Below are 20,282 nucleotides of genomic sequence, written 5' to 3'. Positions count from 1 at the left end.
CTATTGCAAATCGCATTTTCTAAACCACGTCTATAAAAAGTGACAAACTGCACGGTTTAACAGCCAAAACGACCGGATTGTACTTGCTTAAGAAGCGGAATGACCTGAGGTGGTGCAAACTCCATCCCCACTCTGACTTGTGAGTTTTCCTCTCTCAACCAAACCCATATTTAAGGCTCTGGGTGTAACTCACAATACTAATCTCCCCAACCTTGAGGTGGCATGAAAAAAAAAGTGAGTGTTTAGAAGTGGAATGCATAATGGAGTTACAAGATTTGCAATTGTCATTAAAAAAATGTGAGTTGAAGGCTTTTTTGACCAACCTATCAGATTGGCAGGGCCGGAGGGAAACCACTTCCAAAAAATCCTTATCTGCACGGATTAGGCAAGGTATAAGGGCCTCATGCAGAGAGCAGCGCTATGCAGAATTGGAGAGGGGGAAAAATTTTACCTTTTTTGGAGAGTTTTTATGTCCATATGCAGAAAGGGCAGAAAACTGCCTTTCTGCATATGGAGAGTTTCAACCAGCGCTATTAGCGCTGTTGAAACTACTGGGGAAAAAATCGCGTTTTTTTTTTTTTCCCTCTCCACCGGCTGCGGAGCGCCAGCTGCTTGGTGGAGAGGGAAAATGTTGAAAATCGCGCCATTTTTTTGCCGCGAACAGCCACTAGATGGCGATCGCGGCTCTCTGCATACGGCAGAGAAAAAAACTGGAGAGAATTTAAACTCTCCAGGCGCGCGGCGAATTTGAAGGGGAAAAAAAAAAAATGGCGCTTTTTTTTAAACTTGCCGGTTTCTGCCTTTCTGAAGGCAGAATCCGCCAATTAATGCCGCTTTCACTTTTTGCGCTGCTCTCTGCATGAGGCCCTAAGTGTTTACAGAATAGTAAGCATGTCAATCGGATTGAAATGGGTGCTTAAATGTGGATTGACACACCTCGGAGCTACAAAAATAGGCCCCAACGCCTGGAATGTTTAGTCTGCAAGAGAGCTTGTAGTACTAAAATAACAGTTCTATATCATATTATAAATACAAATCAGTGTAGTGTTATTTTAATTTAGATGGTTAAATAATATTAGAAAATATATGCAAAAGCTTTTGAGGACACCAAGAGGAATTTGTTTGTATGTGTAACACACAGAAAAACTGTGAGGGTTATTTATTAAAGTCGCCTGTATGCAAAACTGGGGTGAACATAGTGCAAAAAAAATCTACATTGGAATTGAGAATTGAGATGCTTTCATAAATGTTGTGCCCCAGTTTTGGTCCATTTTGCAGCTGTGAGATTTGATAACTTGTCTCTGGTGTATGACCTTGTGTGAAAACTTAATGGCTGACAGAAATAAAAGATATAATACATATTACACTTCTAGTGGTTACTAATATATCACTTTTAAAAACATACAGTATCACTTTTTAATATCTCACAAATTCAGGAATCGGCAAATGTATAAGAGAAGTGTTGTACTTCTGTGTGCTCCTTTGCATGTCATTTCCCAGAATCCCTTGCTGCTGTGAAAGCACTGTATGCTATGAGATAATGGTGAAAAGCAGGGTTGCAGACCTGTCTGAGACATGTGAATATGCTCCCAGGTGATATTTTTATTTGCTCAATTACTTGGGGGAACATTGTAATGAGTAGAAAAACATTGCATTGCTAGGGAAAACACATAGTGCAACAGTTCAAGGTAATGTCAAATTGAAATGTATGGAATAATTAAAAGAATTAACAATGTATATAAATCGCCAGAGCTGTAAAGTACAGTATGCACTACATAAGATTAGGGGACTAACGACCAAATGTTTGGAAGATAAATTACTGATGGTCACATGAAAAAATTACCTCAAAATATATTAGTTATCTCAACGTTTATGGAACATTATGGATTGAGGATTCTACTGCACGTTGTCTATGTTTTATTTTAATCACGCTAGAGACTTGTGCTAAGCCTAAAATTCCCTGAGCTATGTCTGAGTGCAGAGTTTCAGTTTTCTTTCATTTAAAGCAGCATACTAAACCAAACATCCCTTGGGGTGATTTATTTTGCTTTCAGAAGGAAGCTAGTATAAATCTAGTTTCTTTGAGGTGTTTGGTATGTTTTAATATGGAAGTGGAAAAGAGCCTCTTAGGGCCTGATGCACTAAGCGCTGTTTAATCACGGCAAATGACATCAGGTTACCTAAACATGTAACACATTTTATTTTCTCTGCGTTTACTCGGTATCCCTTAAGCTAATTATATGAAATAACAACAGCCATAATTTAACTCATTAGCACAGGGTTAACATTAGCTTAATTTAGCACTACCTTGCGTTAGCTTTAAATCAGCAGACATTAATTCATGAGAGAGACAGAGAAAGTGAGACAGGGAGAGTCCCAAGTGCTATATATTCCCTCACACCCACCTTGAACTAATGGGTGTAATATTGTCTTCCCCAAACATCTCACCCAATAACATTCATTCAGAGCTGGTCTCAAATGATGCATTTTGACACCTCCGCTGCTGCCTGTCTGCTGTTTTTGTATCATTAAACAAGTATCTCCGGCATATAGGGAATTGGTGACTGACCATTCTAAAACTATCACACAATTTAAACTGCCATTTAAAACCAAGATGGTTATCTTAATGTTCCATGGGCCAGATGCACTAAGATCTGTTAGCCTAACCTATAGTTAACCTAAATTGATTTAAGGTTAATCATAATAACACCTATCCACTAAAGAAAATAATCTGTTATCTTAAAAAACGCTATATTTTAAATAACGTACGGTTATTTTGTTTTCAGCCATTAATCCTGATGTTATTTAGTTAATTTTTAAAGGGGGTGTTAACTCCATCCAGAACCTTAAAAAAAAAATATAAGAACCTTCCACACGCATAACACTAGTGGCCACATACAACCCTACCCTAGAGGGAATACGAAAAATAATCAAAGATCTGCAACCCATGCTGGAAGAGGATGTGACATTAAAATAAATCTTTCCCAAACCTCCCATTCTTGTGTTCCGGCAACCACCAAACCTCAAACAGAAATTAGTCAACAGAAAACATCACAACGAACTTAAAGACACTGATAATGGCACAAAACCGTGCAACAACTCACGTTGCAAACTCTGCAAACATATATGCCATGGTCCCACAGCCAGTCACAACAATGGAACACTCAATGTTAAAGGATCATACAGCTGCACATCCAGGAACGTGGTTTATATGATTCAATGCAACAAATGTGACCAAGGATGCTACATTGGGGAAACCAGTCAAAAGCTTCAAGGAGGAATTAATATGCACAGACACTATATACTACAGCAAGAAAAAGGAAGATACTGCTCACCTTTGGGACATCATTTCTCACAACCAGATCATTCCATAAATGATTTAAAAATCAAAATCCTCAATGGAATGTTTAAACGCACCCAAGAACGGAAAACATTTTAGCTCAGAATGATAAGATTCTTTGACACCAAAACAAGTGGACTTAATGCAGACATGGGGTTTCTCACACACTATCATAATTTGTTGTAATGGTCCTCCCTGCCTTTGTGCCATCCTATACCTTCCCCCTACCTAAATTTCGATCTCTGTTTAGGCCACTGCTATGTGTCCCGATCAGTTGCATAAATTTGTATTCATTCGGAACAAGAGACAGTCCTGTTGGCGAACATTTCTCTGACTCTGGCCATAAGATGAACGATCTGAGGGTTGCCATACTCAAAGGTAATCTTAAAACACCGAAAAAGAGACGGTTGCATGAATACAAATTTATGCAACTGTTCGGGACACTTAGCAATGGCCTAAACAGAGATCGAAATTTTATGAGTCATTACTGACACAAGTGAACTCTCTTCCCATGAGCGCTATAGGCCATGTCTGTACATACTGTGCTATATGTATGCACACACAGCTGTCTCTCACACATACTTATACTCCTTGTTTTTCCATCACTATACACCAATAGGGACCACATAGTATCCACACACACTTTTAGTTGTGCTACTAACTCTCACATTTCCACACCCACCCAACCATTTATATAACTTCCACTTCACACACACCTTTTGTAAAGCACATTATATACTGTGGGCTCTCCATTCATTTTTATTCACACTGATACACATACACAGTCTTTCATCACTTGCTTTCAGGAACCTTTTGACACCTCCAGCCATAAAACACATCCACACCGGGGGAAGAACCAGCACAGATAACATTCCAATAGACACTGTTTATAGTATAGCTTTTGCTTGCTTCATTCATTGTAACATCGCCGGAAGAAGAGATCAGTGTATCTCGAAAGCTCGCACAAATAAAAGCATTTTGTTAGCCACAGAACGGTATCATCTATTTATTTTTTGATTATATATATATATATATATATATATATATATATATATATATATATACACATATATATATATATATATATATATATATATATATATATATATATATATATACATACATACATGTGTGTTTAAATGTGACGGTCATTTGACGCTGGAGAATTAAACATGCAGGAGATACAGTCACCCGGTATGGGGTGATGGTAATTCGGGAAGCAGGGGGTCCCTGGGGCTGAAATTAATGCGGTTCAGCTCCGGAGACCCCCTGCTATTTAATTAAAATAAAAGCAACATGGTCGGCTGTTAGAGGCACGCAGAGAGAGGGACTGATTCTGTCTACTCTAACTGCACGTCTCTTCCAGACTGATGTGGCCCAGTAGGATTAACACACAGGGTTTACCATTCAGAAGCTGGGACCCCTTCTTTGTCAATACTGATTGGAGGGGGGAGAGGGAAAGAGAGGGAGGGAAAGAGAGGGAGGAAGAGAGGGGTGGAAAAGGGGGAGGGGGAGAAAAGGGGAAAGAGACTATAGTTTAATGTGCAAATGTGCAATGTACAGAGTGACGTCTGTACTACTGGCCGGAACCCCTAGAAGCCGATGACATCACTTCCTGTGCAGTTGGAACGCAAACCAGTGACACGCACGCCACGGAAGGAGGGGAACCAGATACACCATCTATCCGGCTGCTGAGATCCACTGCGTGTGATCGAAATGCTTTTAAACTTTTGAAATCATGTGAGTGTAATACCTTTCACTTACCTTTTATAAATTCTTGGTATACAGTCTGCGCTATGTCCAGTCTTCTTTTCTAAGGTCTCTTGGATTCTATATGGGGCTGAGATTGATTTCCTGAATACAGTGTGACATCCATACTCTGGGAAAGATACCTTTACGTGCCTTTAACTTTCTCACACTTGTGAGTACATCTGCATTAGATCAGCCAATTTATTTAATTTGTCACAGCAATATTGCACTATCTATATACATTTTTGTTTTCACATATCCCTGCGCTTCCCGGAGATTCATCCCTACTTCTCAACACGAGGACTGACAGAGCAATCCTCACCGGGTCATAGCAGCACCTGTTTTATGTGTTTGCATAAGTATCACCTTTTGATTATTATTATCACCACGATTATATGTATAGCTAGTATTTTTATATAGAGCGCCACTATTAGATAAGTTTCCTTTTTCAAATGTACAGAGGCGGCACATTTTATTTGAGTGCGGCTAGCTCCGCAAGCCGGGGGATGCCCCGGCATGCTAGCCGCACTCCCTCGGCGTGCCGCGCGTCATCGACGCGCGGTAATGCGTCATCGGGTGCCTGCGCCCCCTGCACGCGCGTCCAGGGCTCCCCGAGGGAGCCTTGGTGTCCCGCGATGTGGGGGACAGCGGCAGGGGGTTCCGGGGGACCCGGCGGACCCGGCAGCGGGAGGGAGAAAGCCCCGATCGGAGGGCGCTCCTCCGCGGCTCCGGCGCGCGCCCGGCACCCTCCGGCGCGCGCCAGGTTACTGCTGCGGCCGAGAACGGGCAAATGCTCAAATAAACTTGGCCGCAGCAGTATATCCACAAAAACCTCCCTTCAAACAACATATGGAGAGACCTCAAAAAGGATCATGCCTGAGATACCTGGGAGATTTATCTATTTATAAAATATTTTACCAGGAAGTAATATATTGAGAGTTAAGACAAATATTACATGGTTACAAATGCAGTTACATAAATGAACAGGGTATACATTTTATACAAGACATTGCATGCACAGTTAAAAATATATATATTATAGGCGAATGAAACAGTTACAGACCAGATTAAAATGTGAGACAGCCTTAGATTTGAAATAACTTAAACTGGTGGTGGATGTGAGAGTCTCTGGTAGGTTGTTCCAGTTTTGGGGTGCACGGTAAGAGAAGGAGGAACGGCCGGATACTTTGTTGAGCCTTGGGACCATGAACAGTCTTTTGGAGTCTGATCTCAGGTGATAAGTGCTGCATGTGGTAGGAGTGAGGAGCTTGTTCAGATAGCTGGGTAGCTTGCCCTAAAGAATTTAAAGGCAAGACAGGAAAGGTGAACTTTGCACCTAGACTCTAGTGATGACCAATCTAGTTCTTTGAGCATTTTGCAGTGATGTGTGTTATAGTTGCATTGGAGAACAAAACGACAAATTGAATTGTAGAGGGTGTCAAGTTTGCTTAGGTGGGTTTGATGTGCCGTGCCATATACTATGTCTCCATAGTCAATAATTGGCATTAGCATCTGCTGTGCGATACGCTTTCTGACCAGAAGACTTAGGGAGGATTTGTTCCTGTAAAGTACCCCAAGTTTGGCATAGGTCTTGGTTGTCAGGGTATCAATGTGCATTCCGAATGTTAAGTGGGAGTCAAACCATAAGCCCAGGTATTTAAAACTAGTGACAGGGGTTAGGGTGGTGTTAGCGTTGGTTCTAATCAGGAGCTCAGTCGCTGGAAGATTTAAAAAGTCTTGGTCCCAAATGCCATTGTTACAGTCTTGTCAGTGTTTAAAAACAGTTTGTTTTGGGAAATCCAGTTTTCGAGTCTGAAAAAGTCAGACTGAAGTATGTGTTGAAGGTCAGAGCGGCTATGGCTGTGTGCATATAGGATTGTGTCATCTGCATACATGTGTATTGAGGCTTCCTTACAAGCTGTGGGAAGATCATTAATGAACACTGAGAAGAGTAGGGGCCCCAGAACAGAGCCTTGCGGGACACCACAGGTAAGATAAGCTAATAGGAGTCATTATTTCATTAGTATCATCAATTTATATAACAACAAAAAGCACCTATATACAGGTAAACACACATACACACACAAAGAAAAGAATAGGCACTCCATGAATAAAAAACAAAATAGTGCCACGTGCACGCATCACAAAGTATAAAACATGACAAATGCGTCGTCCAAAGAAGAGTTGAAAAAGACAGCTCTGGAAAACTGTAGGACTACAATACAATACATTTTGCAGGTTTTGCAGGGCTGTGTCTTTTCCACCTGACTCTGGTTTTGATGAAGTATTAACCATATATGAATATATATTGTCTTCAATTTTGTTTATGTGAAACGGTGTCATACAGTAGCAACCATGCTTTCTGTCAAAACAACACTGCACATTTTCTAGCCATTATTCTATCCCATACCACACATACTATGTTATTAAGGTTAATGAGTACACTCATTAGGCTGCAGCCCAGTCTTTTCTGCTTTGGAAAATCTGTTCACAGCCTACATAATTATTCTGGAAACTGCTGTTCTATCCCCATGTAATCAATCATTTGGCAAGCGTCTGACTAATAGTGTTGCAGTTATTTTCAGAAACTTCAGATCATGCTACTTTTTCCGTATGCATTCAGACATGACAATACTCAAATGAGGATTGAGTTTTTTGTGATGCTTTAATAAATACTATAATGGAAATTGAAGTAAATCATATTAGAAACATATTTGAATGACAGTAATATCCAGATTAAATCCAAACAGACAGTCTTTATGTAGAAAATAACCAATAAACACTAAAACATTGTTAGTAGATACAGATGTAGCCAACTTTATGTCACCTGTTTTCACACAATAATGAGTATCTGCTATCATGCCATTTGCAATGCAATGAAGCTGCCAGTTGCAAAATATCACGATAATGGGTGCAATACCGTTGGCAACCTCTGTATAAGGGAAAAGAAATAATAATATTTCAGGTGGATGCTTTGCCCTTCATCAGAGTTCCACAATATAAACCCATACAAGGGTGAATAAAGTAGGGTTTTCAGAGGTCAGTGGAAGACATGTTGATGCACTACTGAGCTCTGTTGGCTGTACTATTTTGTTCTTGCAATTTTGTTAAGTTTGTTACATCTGGTATGCAACATACTCTAAAAACATTGTATAATATATTTGTATAAAGGCATATCATAATTATTAGCCATACAACAAATTAAAGTGAAATTTTAATTAAAAACACATCATAGTAGTTGGTTAATGTTAAATAATGTCAGCTACTGTAGTAGTTATCTAAGGGTATTACTGTATTTGAACTGACCTCTTAATGTTCATGTAAATACAGTATATCGGTCCTGGAGAAATATTTGGTACGTTATGGTTGTGATACTCTTTAGTGGACCAATATTAGAATACTTCATAGTATAATTGTAGTGTGTGTAGATTTAGATTTAATACTAACTTGCTTTGAAAGTACTGTACTCTACCATTTCATCCATGATAATCTCCCATATGTATTCCATGCCAAGTATCAATGTTTGTGGATACAGATGTAGCCAACTTTATGTCACCTGTTATCACACAATAATGAGTATCTGCTATCATGCCATTTGCAATGCAATGAAGCTGTCAGTTGCAAAATATCACGATAACAGGTGCAAAACCGTTGGCTACCTCTGTATAAGGGAAAATAAATAATAATATTTCAGGTGGATGCTTTGCCCTTCACAGAGTCTCTCAATATAAACCCATACAAGGTGCAAAAGTCATGGCCACTTTAGGTGGGTTCATTCTGCCGAATAGGATCTCCAACAGAAAATGTTTCACTGCCGGTGGAAGCTGTGGGATACAAAAAGGTTGGTTCCCCCCTCACCGAGAACACTGAAGCTGGCTACAGCTATAAATAAGATCACATTCCATAATCATTTAGAGAATCACCATCTATACACTTAGCTTTGTTAGTAAATACATTTATATTAAACTACTGTATATACTAGACCTCTATCTAAAAATCAAGCAATTTGTGGTCCGGGGATCGTAGTTTAAGAACCACCAATTTATACATTTACATTACATACTGTAGTAGATAAGGTTGAAAAATAGACATTTGTTCATCAAGTTCAGCCTATGTTAAATTTAGACGACAGATACTTATTCTATATTTGTAATTACAGTATTTTGATCCAGAGGAAGGCAAACAAAAACCCATAGTGAAACATCATCCAATGATGTCTCACATTCTTCAGCTACACCATACCTGTAGCAGTACAAGAGAAGTATGGGAAACGTTTTAAAAATGCATGTGATGCTACTTATTGTCTTATAGAAATATTTCATAATGCTAAAATAGTTGAAGCAAAAAAGAGAGCAAAGGAGCACTGCAAAAATAGAGAACTGGAGACTGGATCATACAGTATAAAAATAAAAACCAATCTTTGATAAATCTTTGGGAAATGCGTCAGAGGTGCTCCTGTATTTTTCTTCCTTTGGCACCATGTCATAATAAATTTGTTTTTATTTTTATATGATCCAGACTCCAGTTCTCTATTTTTGCAGTACTCCTTTGCTCTCTTTTTTTGCTTCAACTACTACGTTATACCAGCGGGATGCACACCAGGATTTACAGACCTGCACTCATCAAGTAATATGGATCCATGAGTAAAACCTTGTTGCCGGTCACCGAGAGGACCACCCATTTAGGGGTTTGTGGACATTCACTTATTGTGAGATCTGCTGTTATACTAGCTTGAATCTAGAGCTGTGAGTTTATTTTTACCTACCTGCTGCGCTGCTTCATTATGAGGTAGCAGGGTTTGGTTTCTTTCTCACAGGCTCATAATTGTGATTCGGAGCCTCAGCGTGCAACAGCACAGGAACACACGGACTTTTGTGCAAAGAGTCTGATCTATCCATTGTTTTTTATTGAATTGATATGTCTCTTCCCCGCCTTTGACACATAATCCAAAATAGATTTTGTTAACACCACTCAGGAGATTCAATTCTCTATACTCTACATAATGCTAGAAAATTATGGTCCATGTTTACCAAGTGTTGTCGTGCCAGAATACACTGTCCAACACCAGAAGTCATCATTCAGCCTTTAAGTGAATGGGCTGTAAGGTATATAACAGTACCGGAAGGTGACATCCGGCTTAGCACCACCTATTCAATATGACCCTGTATCTTGTATCTCTTCTCAGGATATCGCAAATGATGAGAAATGACATTGCAATTGCAGATAACATTTCACTGTGATACAATGTTACGCGCAGGATAGGAATAATATCAGGAAATATCCCCCATAAAGAAACATCGCTGGAAACAAGTGAGTTACTGTAATGTACACATGATTTGGTATCTGTAAGTTTATTCTTCTATTTGTTGATTTAAAGCTGGTATGAGTTATACTTTCCACATGTTACTACTTCCAATGAGAAAACAATGAGCACATGTTTCCTGTCTTGGCAAATATACCGTATGCATGTTGTTCATAGAATTGTGGAGTGGGTGTTTGCAAAGCCAATGAAATGTCCCGGTTTGACTTTCCAGCAGCTAGTAACACTGTGAATAATATGTACATGTCAGTTGCATTGATGGCACAGTGTTACTTAATGAAAGGCTGTTCTTGGAATTCACTTTCTACCCACAAAGCTGGAAAGTGTTTTGTTTTTCACGCATTAATAATGGAGCCCCTAATAACGGAGCTCTCACTTCTAAGGCCATAATATGGGAAGAGATAGGTAAAACTGAGTTGCAAATGCATGGCCCTCTGGAAGTATTGATATTAAACATTTGACTATAATTTATATTTTTTGCAATACTGAACTGAAGCAAGATCAATTCTGTCTGTAACATGAAGTCTGCTTTTAAATAATACATTTTTTTGCATACTCCCCACATGAGAAAAATAAATAAAATTACAAGTAAAATCAACTGTCTGCTGGGTATTTTGGAGGAAATGTGTATTTCTGGATTTGAAGCATTATGAAATGTAATTCAGATTTATCCAAGCATTTATCTTGATAAATAGTTCTGAAAAAGCTCAGTATAGCTTTAATACATTTTACACACAGAGCATTTATTTTTGTGGTATACAAATGTTGTGAGCAAATATGTCTTTTATAGAAAGTTGCATATAAAAGGTATAGTTCCATCGACAATCAGTTTCACATTTTATACATATGTTGCTTTCCCTTCATACCAAAAGCAATGGCTTTAACCTAAATACTTCTGTCAATTTTACAAATTCTTCTTTCAAGTGGATTTAATACATGAATAGTTTCCTAAGTGCCATCAACTGGCTATTTAGAAAGAAAACATTTTCCTTAACATGTGCATTGCATTCTTTCTTTGAAGGTTTTAAAAGCAAAGACAAATTGTGGATAAATGCTATTCTTGAGATAATATAATAATAATAATAATAATAATAATGCAATGGCAAGTTTCAGTGAAGGAACCTTTAAGGTAGCCATATATATATATTGTGTATATATTATGTATAGTACAATATAAATATATTGTGATGTCTGCATGACGCTGCAGTATCTTGCGTTCCATATTAATGCAGGAAACTCTGTACTTCTTTACACAGGGTTTATTTACAGGGGTTAAATAACAGATCCACCGTCCCTTTAAGGCATAACAAACATAAAATAAACATCTACTCTTTCTTAGGAGACTGACTAAACATGGAGCTCCAGCCCTCTCTAATGGAACCGTCAGCTAAGCTGGTTATCTGCCCAAAACATGTACTAGTATAGGTAAACAACATATACAGTCTTTAGGCACAGAAAAAAGAAGGGCAGTGTGGCTGAAGATCGCACTGGGAGATCATTCCGTTTTTAGAGCTGTCGTTGTGGAGGTTACTGGTGGTTACTGGTCAGCAGTTATTCGGTATCGGTTGGCAATCATGCAGGCTACAAGGAGAAAGGAGAGGAGAGAGGAGCGTTGATCGCGTTATACCGCAGCGTGTGACGTCACATCCACCCAGAAGTTCTGGTTTTCGTCCTACTCACCATCCACCCCTACCAAGAGGGAACTCTTGAAAGGAGCCACGGTCATCAGCTTTGAGGAGCACCGGTGCGATCTTCAGCCACACTGCCCTTTAACGTTTTATGTCCTGTAAGTAGGGTTTTAATTTTACCCCTCTGGACTCCAGTGCTGTACCCTCCGGAACTTATTATTTTGTTGTGATTAAATAGCTTTTTATTAGGACAATAGCCTTGCTAGTGTTTGTTGTCACTGTGTGTTTTGTCTGTTGTGTGTATGTTTGTCGTGGTTTTATATCAACCAATTTGGCGTACTGCACCATAATCTGTTTTTCTTCTTTTCACATATTACACTATCATTTGGTGTGAGCCGCCCGTTGATCCCTGCACTGCCTGTTTATCCAAGGACATTTCTGGGCCATTTTAAAAGACGGTTTGGTTTCTATTGCAATCATTTAATGGTCTGTTTGGCGCCAGCAATTTTTTCTTTTTTCTGTGATCCAACTCCTGACAGTACAGTCAGCATTTGCCAGGCTGCCTATTTTGTAATTTCAACATTTATCTATAGTATTGTCAATTTTTAGCGCTGTTTTACACCGTCTTTTTTTCTTCAGTCTTTAGGCACAGCAATATAATGTGTAGCTCTTATCTATTTCTGTTGGGGCTCCATGGAATTCCTTCTGTAGTTCCAATATCCTTGACAGGACGACCCTGCTTCAGCACAGTCTTCTGTCCTTCCTTCTTCCTGGGATTTACAACCCAGGCAGTCCCAACATGTTTATGCGACCAACGTCTTGCAAGCCAAGGGAACTGGGCTAGCCAGCTTCACCTAGCAGGGGAGAACTTTCTTTTCAACCCCTTCACTGGGAAAATGGGTGCAGGCCACTTCCTGATATTTAAAACTCTTGTTCCTTCAAGAGTTCTGCTAATTGGCTGCAGCTAGCTTCTACAGTGGAGTTTAACCTCCTGCACATTGGAATCTATGCACTGCAAGCTTTGTAGTATCCAAACACAATGATTATATCACAATATATATCATGTGTGTGTGTGTGTGTGTGTGAGTGTGTGTGTGTCTTATCTATGAAGTTAACAACTTTGTAAGAACAAATCATTTTAAGTTTTATTGATGGGTGGAATTAGTTGCATGAGTTGTAGACCTATTGTAGGGTTTCTTATTTCTTTGTGCATATTAAAAACATGTCTTCAATGTAATAATAAGGTAAGTTACAAATCACTTTTGTAAGCCAAATATAAATGTTGACATACAGTGGTGCCATCCTGGCCTTTGCAGTGCCCATGTTTCATAGGTAGATTTAATACCTGGAACTAAAATAGTTGTACATGAGGGGGTATTGGGCGAATGTTATAATAGTACTGTGTGCTTGTGATCCAGGTCAAATATTACAAAGAATTGAGAGTTGATACCTGTTATGATTGGTTTCCTGGTTTGCAATTTTTAGAAGCATTTAAAAATTGCAAATATAGGGTTCTAATATCTTTGAGATTGTTGATGGTTTGGGAATGATATTGAATAGGCACAGGCAAATAAAGTTATTTGCCCAAGATCACATGGAGTGTAGGAGCAAAGGCAAGAACTAAACGTAATCGCTCCATTAATGGATATGCAAGTTTAATGAATAGCATGTGAAGAAGTCATTTATAATAATTATGTATTTGTATACTGATCTATATGGCATTTAACAATATTGCACACAAACAATAGCGCTAAAAATCCTATTAATCTTGAGTCAGGAAAGAATTCAGTAAAAATTTTGACTTGCTTAACAATTGGTATCAATTACTATCAATTGTTAAACACTTGCTGCTCGATTCACTAAGCACCAATGTAGGTTATCGCACCATAGTCTGGCTTCAACTGTCATTGAATTGAATGCCCAACATCAGCACTGCCGATTGGGCACCAATATCCCTGGACCAGCAATGGAGAGCCCAACCAGCAGATCCTGCACGTTGGGCCCAGCTGACTGGAACATGGGACCAACTCCTGGGATCAGTGACCCAGCTGGGTCTGTCTTCTGACAGACTCACAGGTACATACTGTAAGACCCACTGACCCACCCCCTGTGCCACAATCCAGGGGCCAGGTCAAGACTATAAGCTAGGCCCCGGAAAAGCTGTTTGCATTTACTGAATCTCCCCATCGAGTAAGTTTAATTAAATTGGACCGACACTTATTGTAATATATACTGTAAATACTACAGTATCTCAAAGCGTATGGTTTTTTCGACCAGTATATGGCACCAAGACAAGGACTTCTTATCTGTCTGTTGCTCAAATGACAGTTATGCGTCATTCTCTGCCTTTCTATTCCGTTTCTCTGTATTCCAGTACATACTAGAAATGAGATTTATGTCACAATCTACCTTCCTAGATTAAATACTGTATTTAACTAATGAAGGAAACCAGGAATATCTACAATATTATATTAAACATCATAAAGCTGAAAACAACCAAGAGAACGTTTTTTGGGGGCAGGAAGCAGATTGATCAGTTAGCTTTGCCAGACTACATTTCTCAACAGTAGGTAGGTATGATCCCTATATACTAAGGTACATGTTATACTACATGGCTTATTGGAATTTGTAATAAGTTTGGAAAAAGAGATTTTTTTCTAGTTTAAACATTGTCTGTCTCATTTTGATTTGATGTATTTCACTAAATTTTCTACCCCTCAATTTTGTTTCTATTGTAGCCTTGTTCTCGTTCGCCTCCGCGGCGCTTGGAGGATGGTGGCACTGCGATCGGAACGCCGGGCGGATCGGTGGTGCAGGGCGCCACAATGTTGGGTCCTCGCGCATGCACGTTGAGTGCCTCGCACATGCGCAGATGGTGCCGAGTTGCTGCCGCCATTTTTAAAGGTTTGCGCATGCGCAGTAGAAGCCATGCACGTGCGCAGTACATAGAGTTGCGGCGGCCATCTTGCCCACGGCTCAGCAAGGGACTACATGTCCCAGGAGCCTTAGGGGCACGGCCAGGGAATAGGTGAGGGTCTTTGCTGCTAAAGGAGCATGCGCTGGCAGTCGGAAGAAGGAGGCAACTAGAGAGGTAGTGTCCAGGGAGCAGTAGGAAAATGATCTGGACATTGGGTGCAAAGGGCTGTAACAAAGGAAAAATACTGTATGTGGAGGAGAATAGTTGCCTCTTAATATATTAAACAATTCAGTACAGTATATGAGAAAATGACTTAACTTGAGGAGAATTTCTTCTGACGTGTGGATTCGTTCTGCAGTCCTCAATACCTGTGGTACTGTGCCTTAGTGAAGGAATACATAAAACAACATGGCATAATAACGTTTTTAATATATAGGTTAAAAGAAAGTTGATTGCAAACTCACAAACAGAAGTTTAGTGTGCGCAGTCAAATATTTAGCTTTCCAGCTTTGCACTATTGGAGTCTTATATCAAGGCACTAGGTCTGCAGTCTGTCCTGCTCACTCTGGGTTGATGGGATCCTCCTCCGGGGGCTGTCCTCTCCCCTCAATGTTGGTTCCCTTCTTCTTTCTTGTGTGCTGCTGCTCGCCAGAACGGTCTGCCTCTAGATGGTGCTCTGTCGGTGTTTTCAATATTGTACAGCTTTGAGTAACCGGGAGAGTATTTCCTGCTGTCGTGACGTCAGTACAGGGCTACGGTGGCTTTGGAAGGACATCCTTTGAGTTTTACGAAGTCAATTTGCTTCATCAGGGGTAAGTTCATGAGGCTTGGTGGAATCTCTTATATACCCACCAACCTATACACAGTAATTACCATAATTGATGACCGAAACCAAAAGCACACTTGAAACACACTTGTAAGGTTCTCTTCAAGTTAAGTAATTTTCTCATATACTGAATTATTTAATATATTTAAGAGACAACTATTCTCCTCCACATACAGTATTTTTCCTCTGTTACAGCCCTTTGCGCATAATGTCCAGATCATTTTTCTATTACACTTTGTGAGGGGACCAGAAAATCCCCTGATTTGGACTGTGGCTGCAGGACTTCTACCTTGGATGCACAACTGGTTTTTTTTTTCATCTTACTGGTTTTTAGGTTCTTATATACATTTTTACACTGTATCAGCATTTAAACATTTTAAATATTTTATATGGTATTAGTGTTTTATGTGGTTTTAGTAGTTTTACTCTGTAACTAGTTCACTGTAAGTGTTCAGCGCTTCCTTTCACTGTGTTCTTCCCTGGACTAGGCCTAGGTTTGCCCCTTAGGTTCCAGCTAGGCCCTGAGTCCCTATCAGGTTTTGGTTGCTGTAGGGAAGGCCCCCAGATAGGGACACTTCCCTTAGTGATATATAGTGATAGAGTGCTGCATCCATGACAGGATGCCACGTGGTGCACGCCGCCTGTGGTCTGGGATCAGACCACAGGCAGCCTTAAGAGACATTAAGGGTCACACTCCAGCTGCAGCTCCCTCAAGAGGCAGACACTTATGGACAGGAGAGGATCCGGTAGACCGTGTCGTGGGATCACGTTGCGGCCTGTGGACCCATAATTGTCCATCTACCCGGGTCTGGAGGGAGACCAGGATGGTATACACGTGCACCAACTGCCATACACAGTGGGTAGCGCTACTCCACACACTTTGGGGTGGGTTTGGCTCTGTGGACACCGGGTGGTTAGGTGCCCAGGGCACCTCAGTACTTTGAGGGTTCCATCAGGGTGGTGTTACTGTGGTGTGGGTATTGCATTGTGGGGCCTTGTATTATTACTGTGGTTATATGATTCTTTATATGTGTCAGTAAAGATAAGTTGATATACCAGTGTGTGTATACTTATTGCTGATTTGTATTGGGTCCTGTGAGGGGCTATCCTGCTGCACTAGGATCCCTCCCAGGTGGAGGCGCTGTATCCAGAGAGAACGCAATCACTCAAGGCTCCAAGTGGAGGAGGATTAGGCCTCCTGTACACTAAACAGGTAATCAGCACACATAGTTCCCTTAGACACGGGGAAAGGGGGCTACACTATTCTTATTTTATTTTCTCCTCACTCCTTTTTCAAGCTGTGCTTTTTTAGTCTTCTCCACTTTATTTTGAAATGCCAGTATCCAATACACCTAAAAATTGTTTTTTTATGCTGCCGTGACTCACAGATTGGGAATTGTTCATATGGTTGCCATGCCAACTAACTGCTGCAATCAAGAAGTATCTGCCCAGTGTACTTGTGCCAAATTGAAGGACAGGAAGATATATTTTATTTATGTGCATCCACACTGCTCTTGCGTATTTCTTGTACAGGTACTGTATTTTATATTGTTCACAGTGGAATTAGTTTTTTTCGCTTACTCTGTGGGAAAGATTATATAGGAATCTGTGTCTCATGGCATCAGACACCAATCACCGCCATAAGAACAGGAACTTGCATGTAAATCTTGTTTGTGAAAATAAATATCTTATTTTTAATAGCAATACCATGCAAACAATGCGTTACAGCTAAAGCATACAGGCAATTTAAAGGTGTAATTTAAAAAAAAAAAAAATGAGGCCCAGGAGTGCGTATAACTCTAAAGAACCATAATACTTCACAGCACCATGCGTGCATTTTGTTAGACTTCTGTTTAGATTTATGTTACAGTATATGCAATGAATACAAAATATTATCTACTATGGAGGAAATGGCAGCATTTTTCTTGATCCCTGAAAATGTAAACATTACAACCAAATATGTCTTGCATGCTATATCATAATTAAGAGAATATTGAAAAGTGACCATAACACAAAAGGAAATCGTGTTTCTCCAAGCAGTGATTGGCATTATCAACGTAAAAATCCCACAATCACCCGCCCATACGAGTTCAACACATGTAATATTAGTATCTGGCCGCTGAGCATGAACTGCTCTGATTTTGTTTTTAATAGTAATAAAAATCATGACGTTTTGATATTTCGCATCAGAGGTTACCATGGTAACTTAGACTGCAATGGGTTGTGGGGAGATCACAAGTTTAATATTACTTAATATTTCAAACGCTTAGATCTCCGGAAAAGAGGTTGATTTTAAAAATAGAAAAAGCGTTGGAAAGGGAATGTAATATCTGTTCAGACTCATGCACACTGTGGCTAGTGACTAGGGGCACACAGCTCAACTCAATCCCTATTCCATACAATGGAAGGCTTCTTTTTTCTGAACTGTTTATTGGGGGAACAAAACAGAAATAAAAAGGGGAAACAGTTCTGGGGAGATATAACACCAAGGGACGAGAACATGTAATAGAGATAGGGCAGGTTAATTACATAGGCTCTGAAAAGACATGAAATGACTCAGAGGAAAAAGAGGGTAGGACTGAACCAAGAGACAAGGGGAGGAGGAACAGCCCAAATGAGAGATGAGGAAAAGGAGGGTTGCCAGGGCGACAGCAAGAAACCAGAAAAATAACTGGCAGAGGAGACAGAACAATATCTCTTTAATTTAAGTACATGTTTTTAGTGGTTTTAAAAAAAAAAAATACAGAGAAGGGAAAATTATATTAACTATATGCTGCTTTGTAATGATTACCCTGTTAATAATCCCACTTCAAGACGTTTCATTTCTTGGACACCAGCCTTTTCTCAATACACAACTTGTATAAAAGTCAGACATTTCATCGGTGTACTGTTTCCTTAAGTTCCATTCCTTGTTCTTGTGCTCTTGTTTCCCAAATCTGTACCTTCAAATCTAATATTCCAAATGGCACTTGTTATGGCAATTTCCAGTATTGTCTGTGCTTGCTCCAACCCTGTCCTACTATGGCTCCTCCCTGGTCCATTCCTGATTGGTTTCTGTTAGCGTTCCTCTCCTGAAGTAGAACATAGGGTACATGTGAGCTGCTTACAGTTCATTTTAACAGCCATATTAGTTGAGTAGTAGTCAGCGGCGGATTTCCATATCCAACGCCCCTAGGCACTTACGTGGTGCCGTCTCCTCCGTCTTCTTCGAACACCACAATGTCACACGGTGGCTTGTTGCCATGGCAACGGAATGCCGTGTGACGTTGCAGCATCATTTGACGATGCAGGAAAGAAGGTGGCGGCAGCAGGAATGTGGAGGTGGCAGCAGGTAAGGAAATTCCTATCAGTCCCAATAAGCCAGAGAGCGCTCCTCTGTGTATGGGGGTGGAAATTTTTGCTGACCCAAAATGTTGCCGCCCTAGGCCCGGGCCTATTGGGAAATCCACAATTGGTTGTAGTATTTTGTGTCTCTTCCCTTTGACTTGCCAGAAACCTGCTCTTGGGTTGCCCCAGCATGGGCTGCTGCATCAGTGTGTCTGAATTAGAGTCATAAAGCCAGTTGGAATTGAAAGGATCTACACAGGAGCACAAAACTATATATATATATATATATATATATATATATATATATATATATATATATATACACAATACATCAGGACATACTTGAAAAGTGAGGTAACTCTCAATGTATAATTTCTGGTAAAATATTTTAGAAATATGTAAATTATTATTTTATACCACATAAGAAAAATCAAAGCAGTACAAACTGAAAAGAATTAAACATGTCGCTAAGTGGGTTCTTTTTGAGTAAGAAAAAATTACTATTCAAAAGATAGATGGATATCTGCAAAGCTTCTAATGTATTCACATCTCTATTTGACTCAAACGTTTTACAGCTACAGGTATCTCTTTAATTTAAAATATCTAGCTGCAACCCCTATTAAAAGGCGTAACATTACAGTAATATCTCATATGTAATCTCAATTTTGGTATCTCTATAATTCACACTTGCATCATATCCTTGGTATAAAGATGACAGTTTATTTGATCTCATTTCAGACCTCGCTCTTTTACTAATTACTACTTTCCTGTTTGTAAAACGTGTTTGGTCTTTCTGTACAACATGAGACAATGCTCTACATTTTGGAAATCTGACATTCCAAGAAAAAGAATGTAAAAATCTAATAAATATTAGAATGGAATAACAAAGTAGGAAGTGGATCAATGGATTTAGCCATTCTTTGCTTCCTTGGCGAGATTTACAGCAAGCAGGATAAACGAACAATGACTGTAAACAACCACTTCAGTGATCTCCCCCCAATTTATTAATTCCTCCATGCATAGACAATAACCAGACACAACCTTTGGGGGGATAAACACACTCATCGTCAAGTAAAAAGACAGACCCATACTCCTTGATCCTTTATATACACAATGATGACCCCTCCAATTACTTGAACCAGGAAGTGAACCTTGATGTTTTCATGGAACCACCT

The 20,282-nt window shown here is 39.7% G+C and overlaps 1 protein-coding gene across 6 annotated transcripts in view; it reads right to left on the bottom strand.

Annotated features, from left to right (window-relative positions):
• The window catches only part of GRM5 (glutamate metabotropic receptor 5), a 494,822-nt gene that overhangs the window by 105,748 nt on the left and 368,792 nt on the right, over positions 1-20,282 (bottom strand). The gene's annotated exons all lie outside the window — the stretch shown is intronic.

The sequence above is a fragment of the Ascaphus truei genome, chromosome 3 (assembly GCF_040206685.1).
Source record: "Ascaphus truei isolate aAscTru1 chromosome 3, aAscTru1.hap1, whole genome shotgun sequence".
In the NCBI taxonomy this organism is placed as follows: Eukaryota; Metazoa; Chordata; class Amphibia; order Anura; family Ascaphidae; genus Ascaphus; species Ascaphus truei.
Note: the sequence above shows the minus strand (reverse complement) of the source record. Positions and strands in the feature narration are given on the sequence as shown.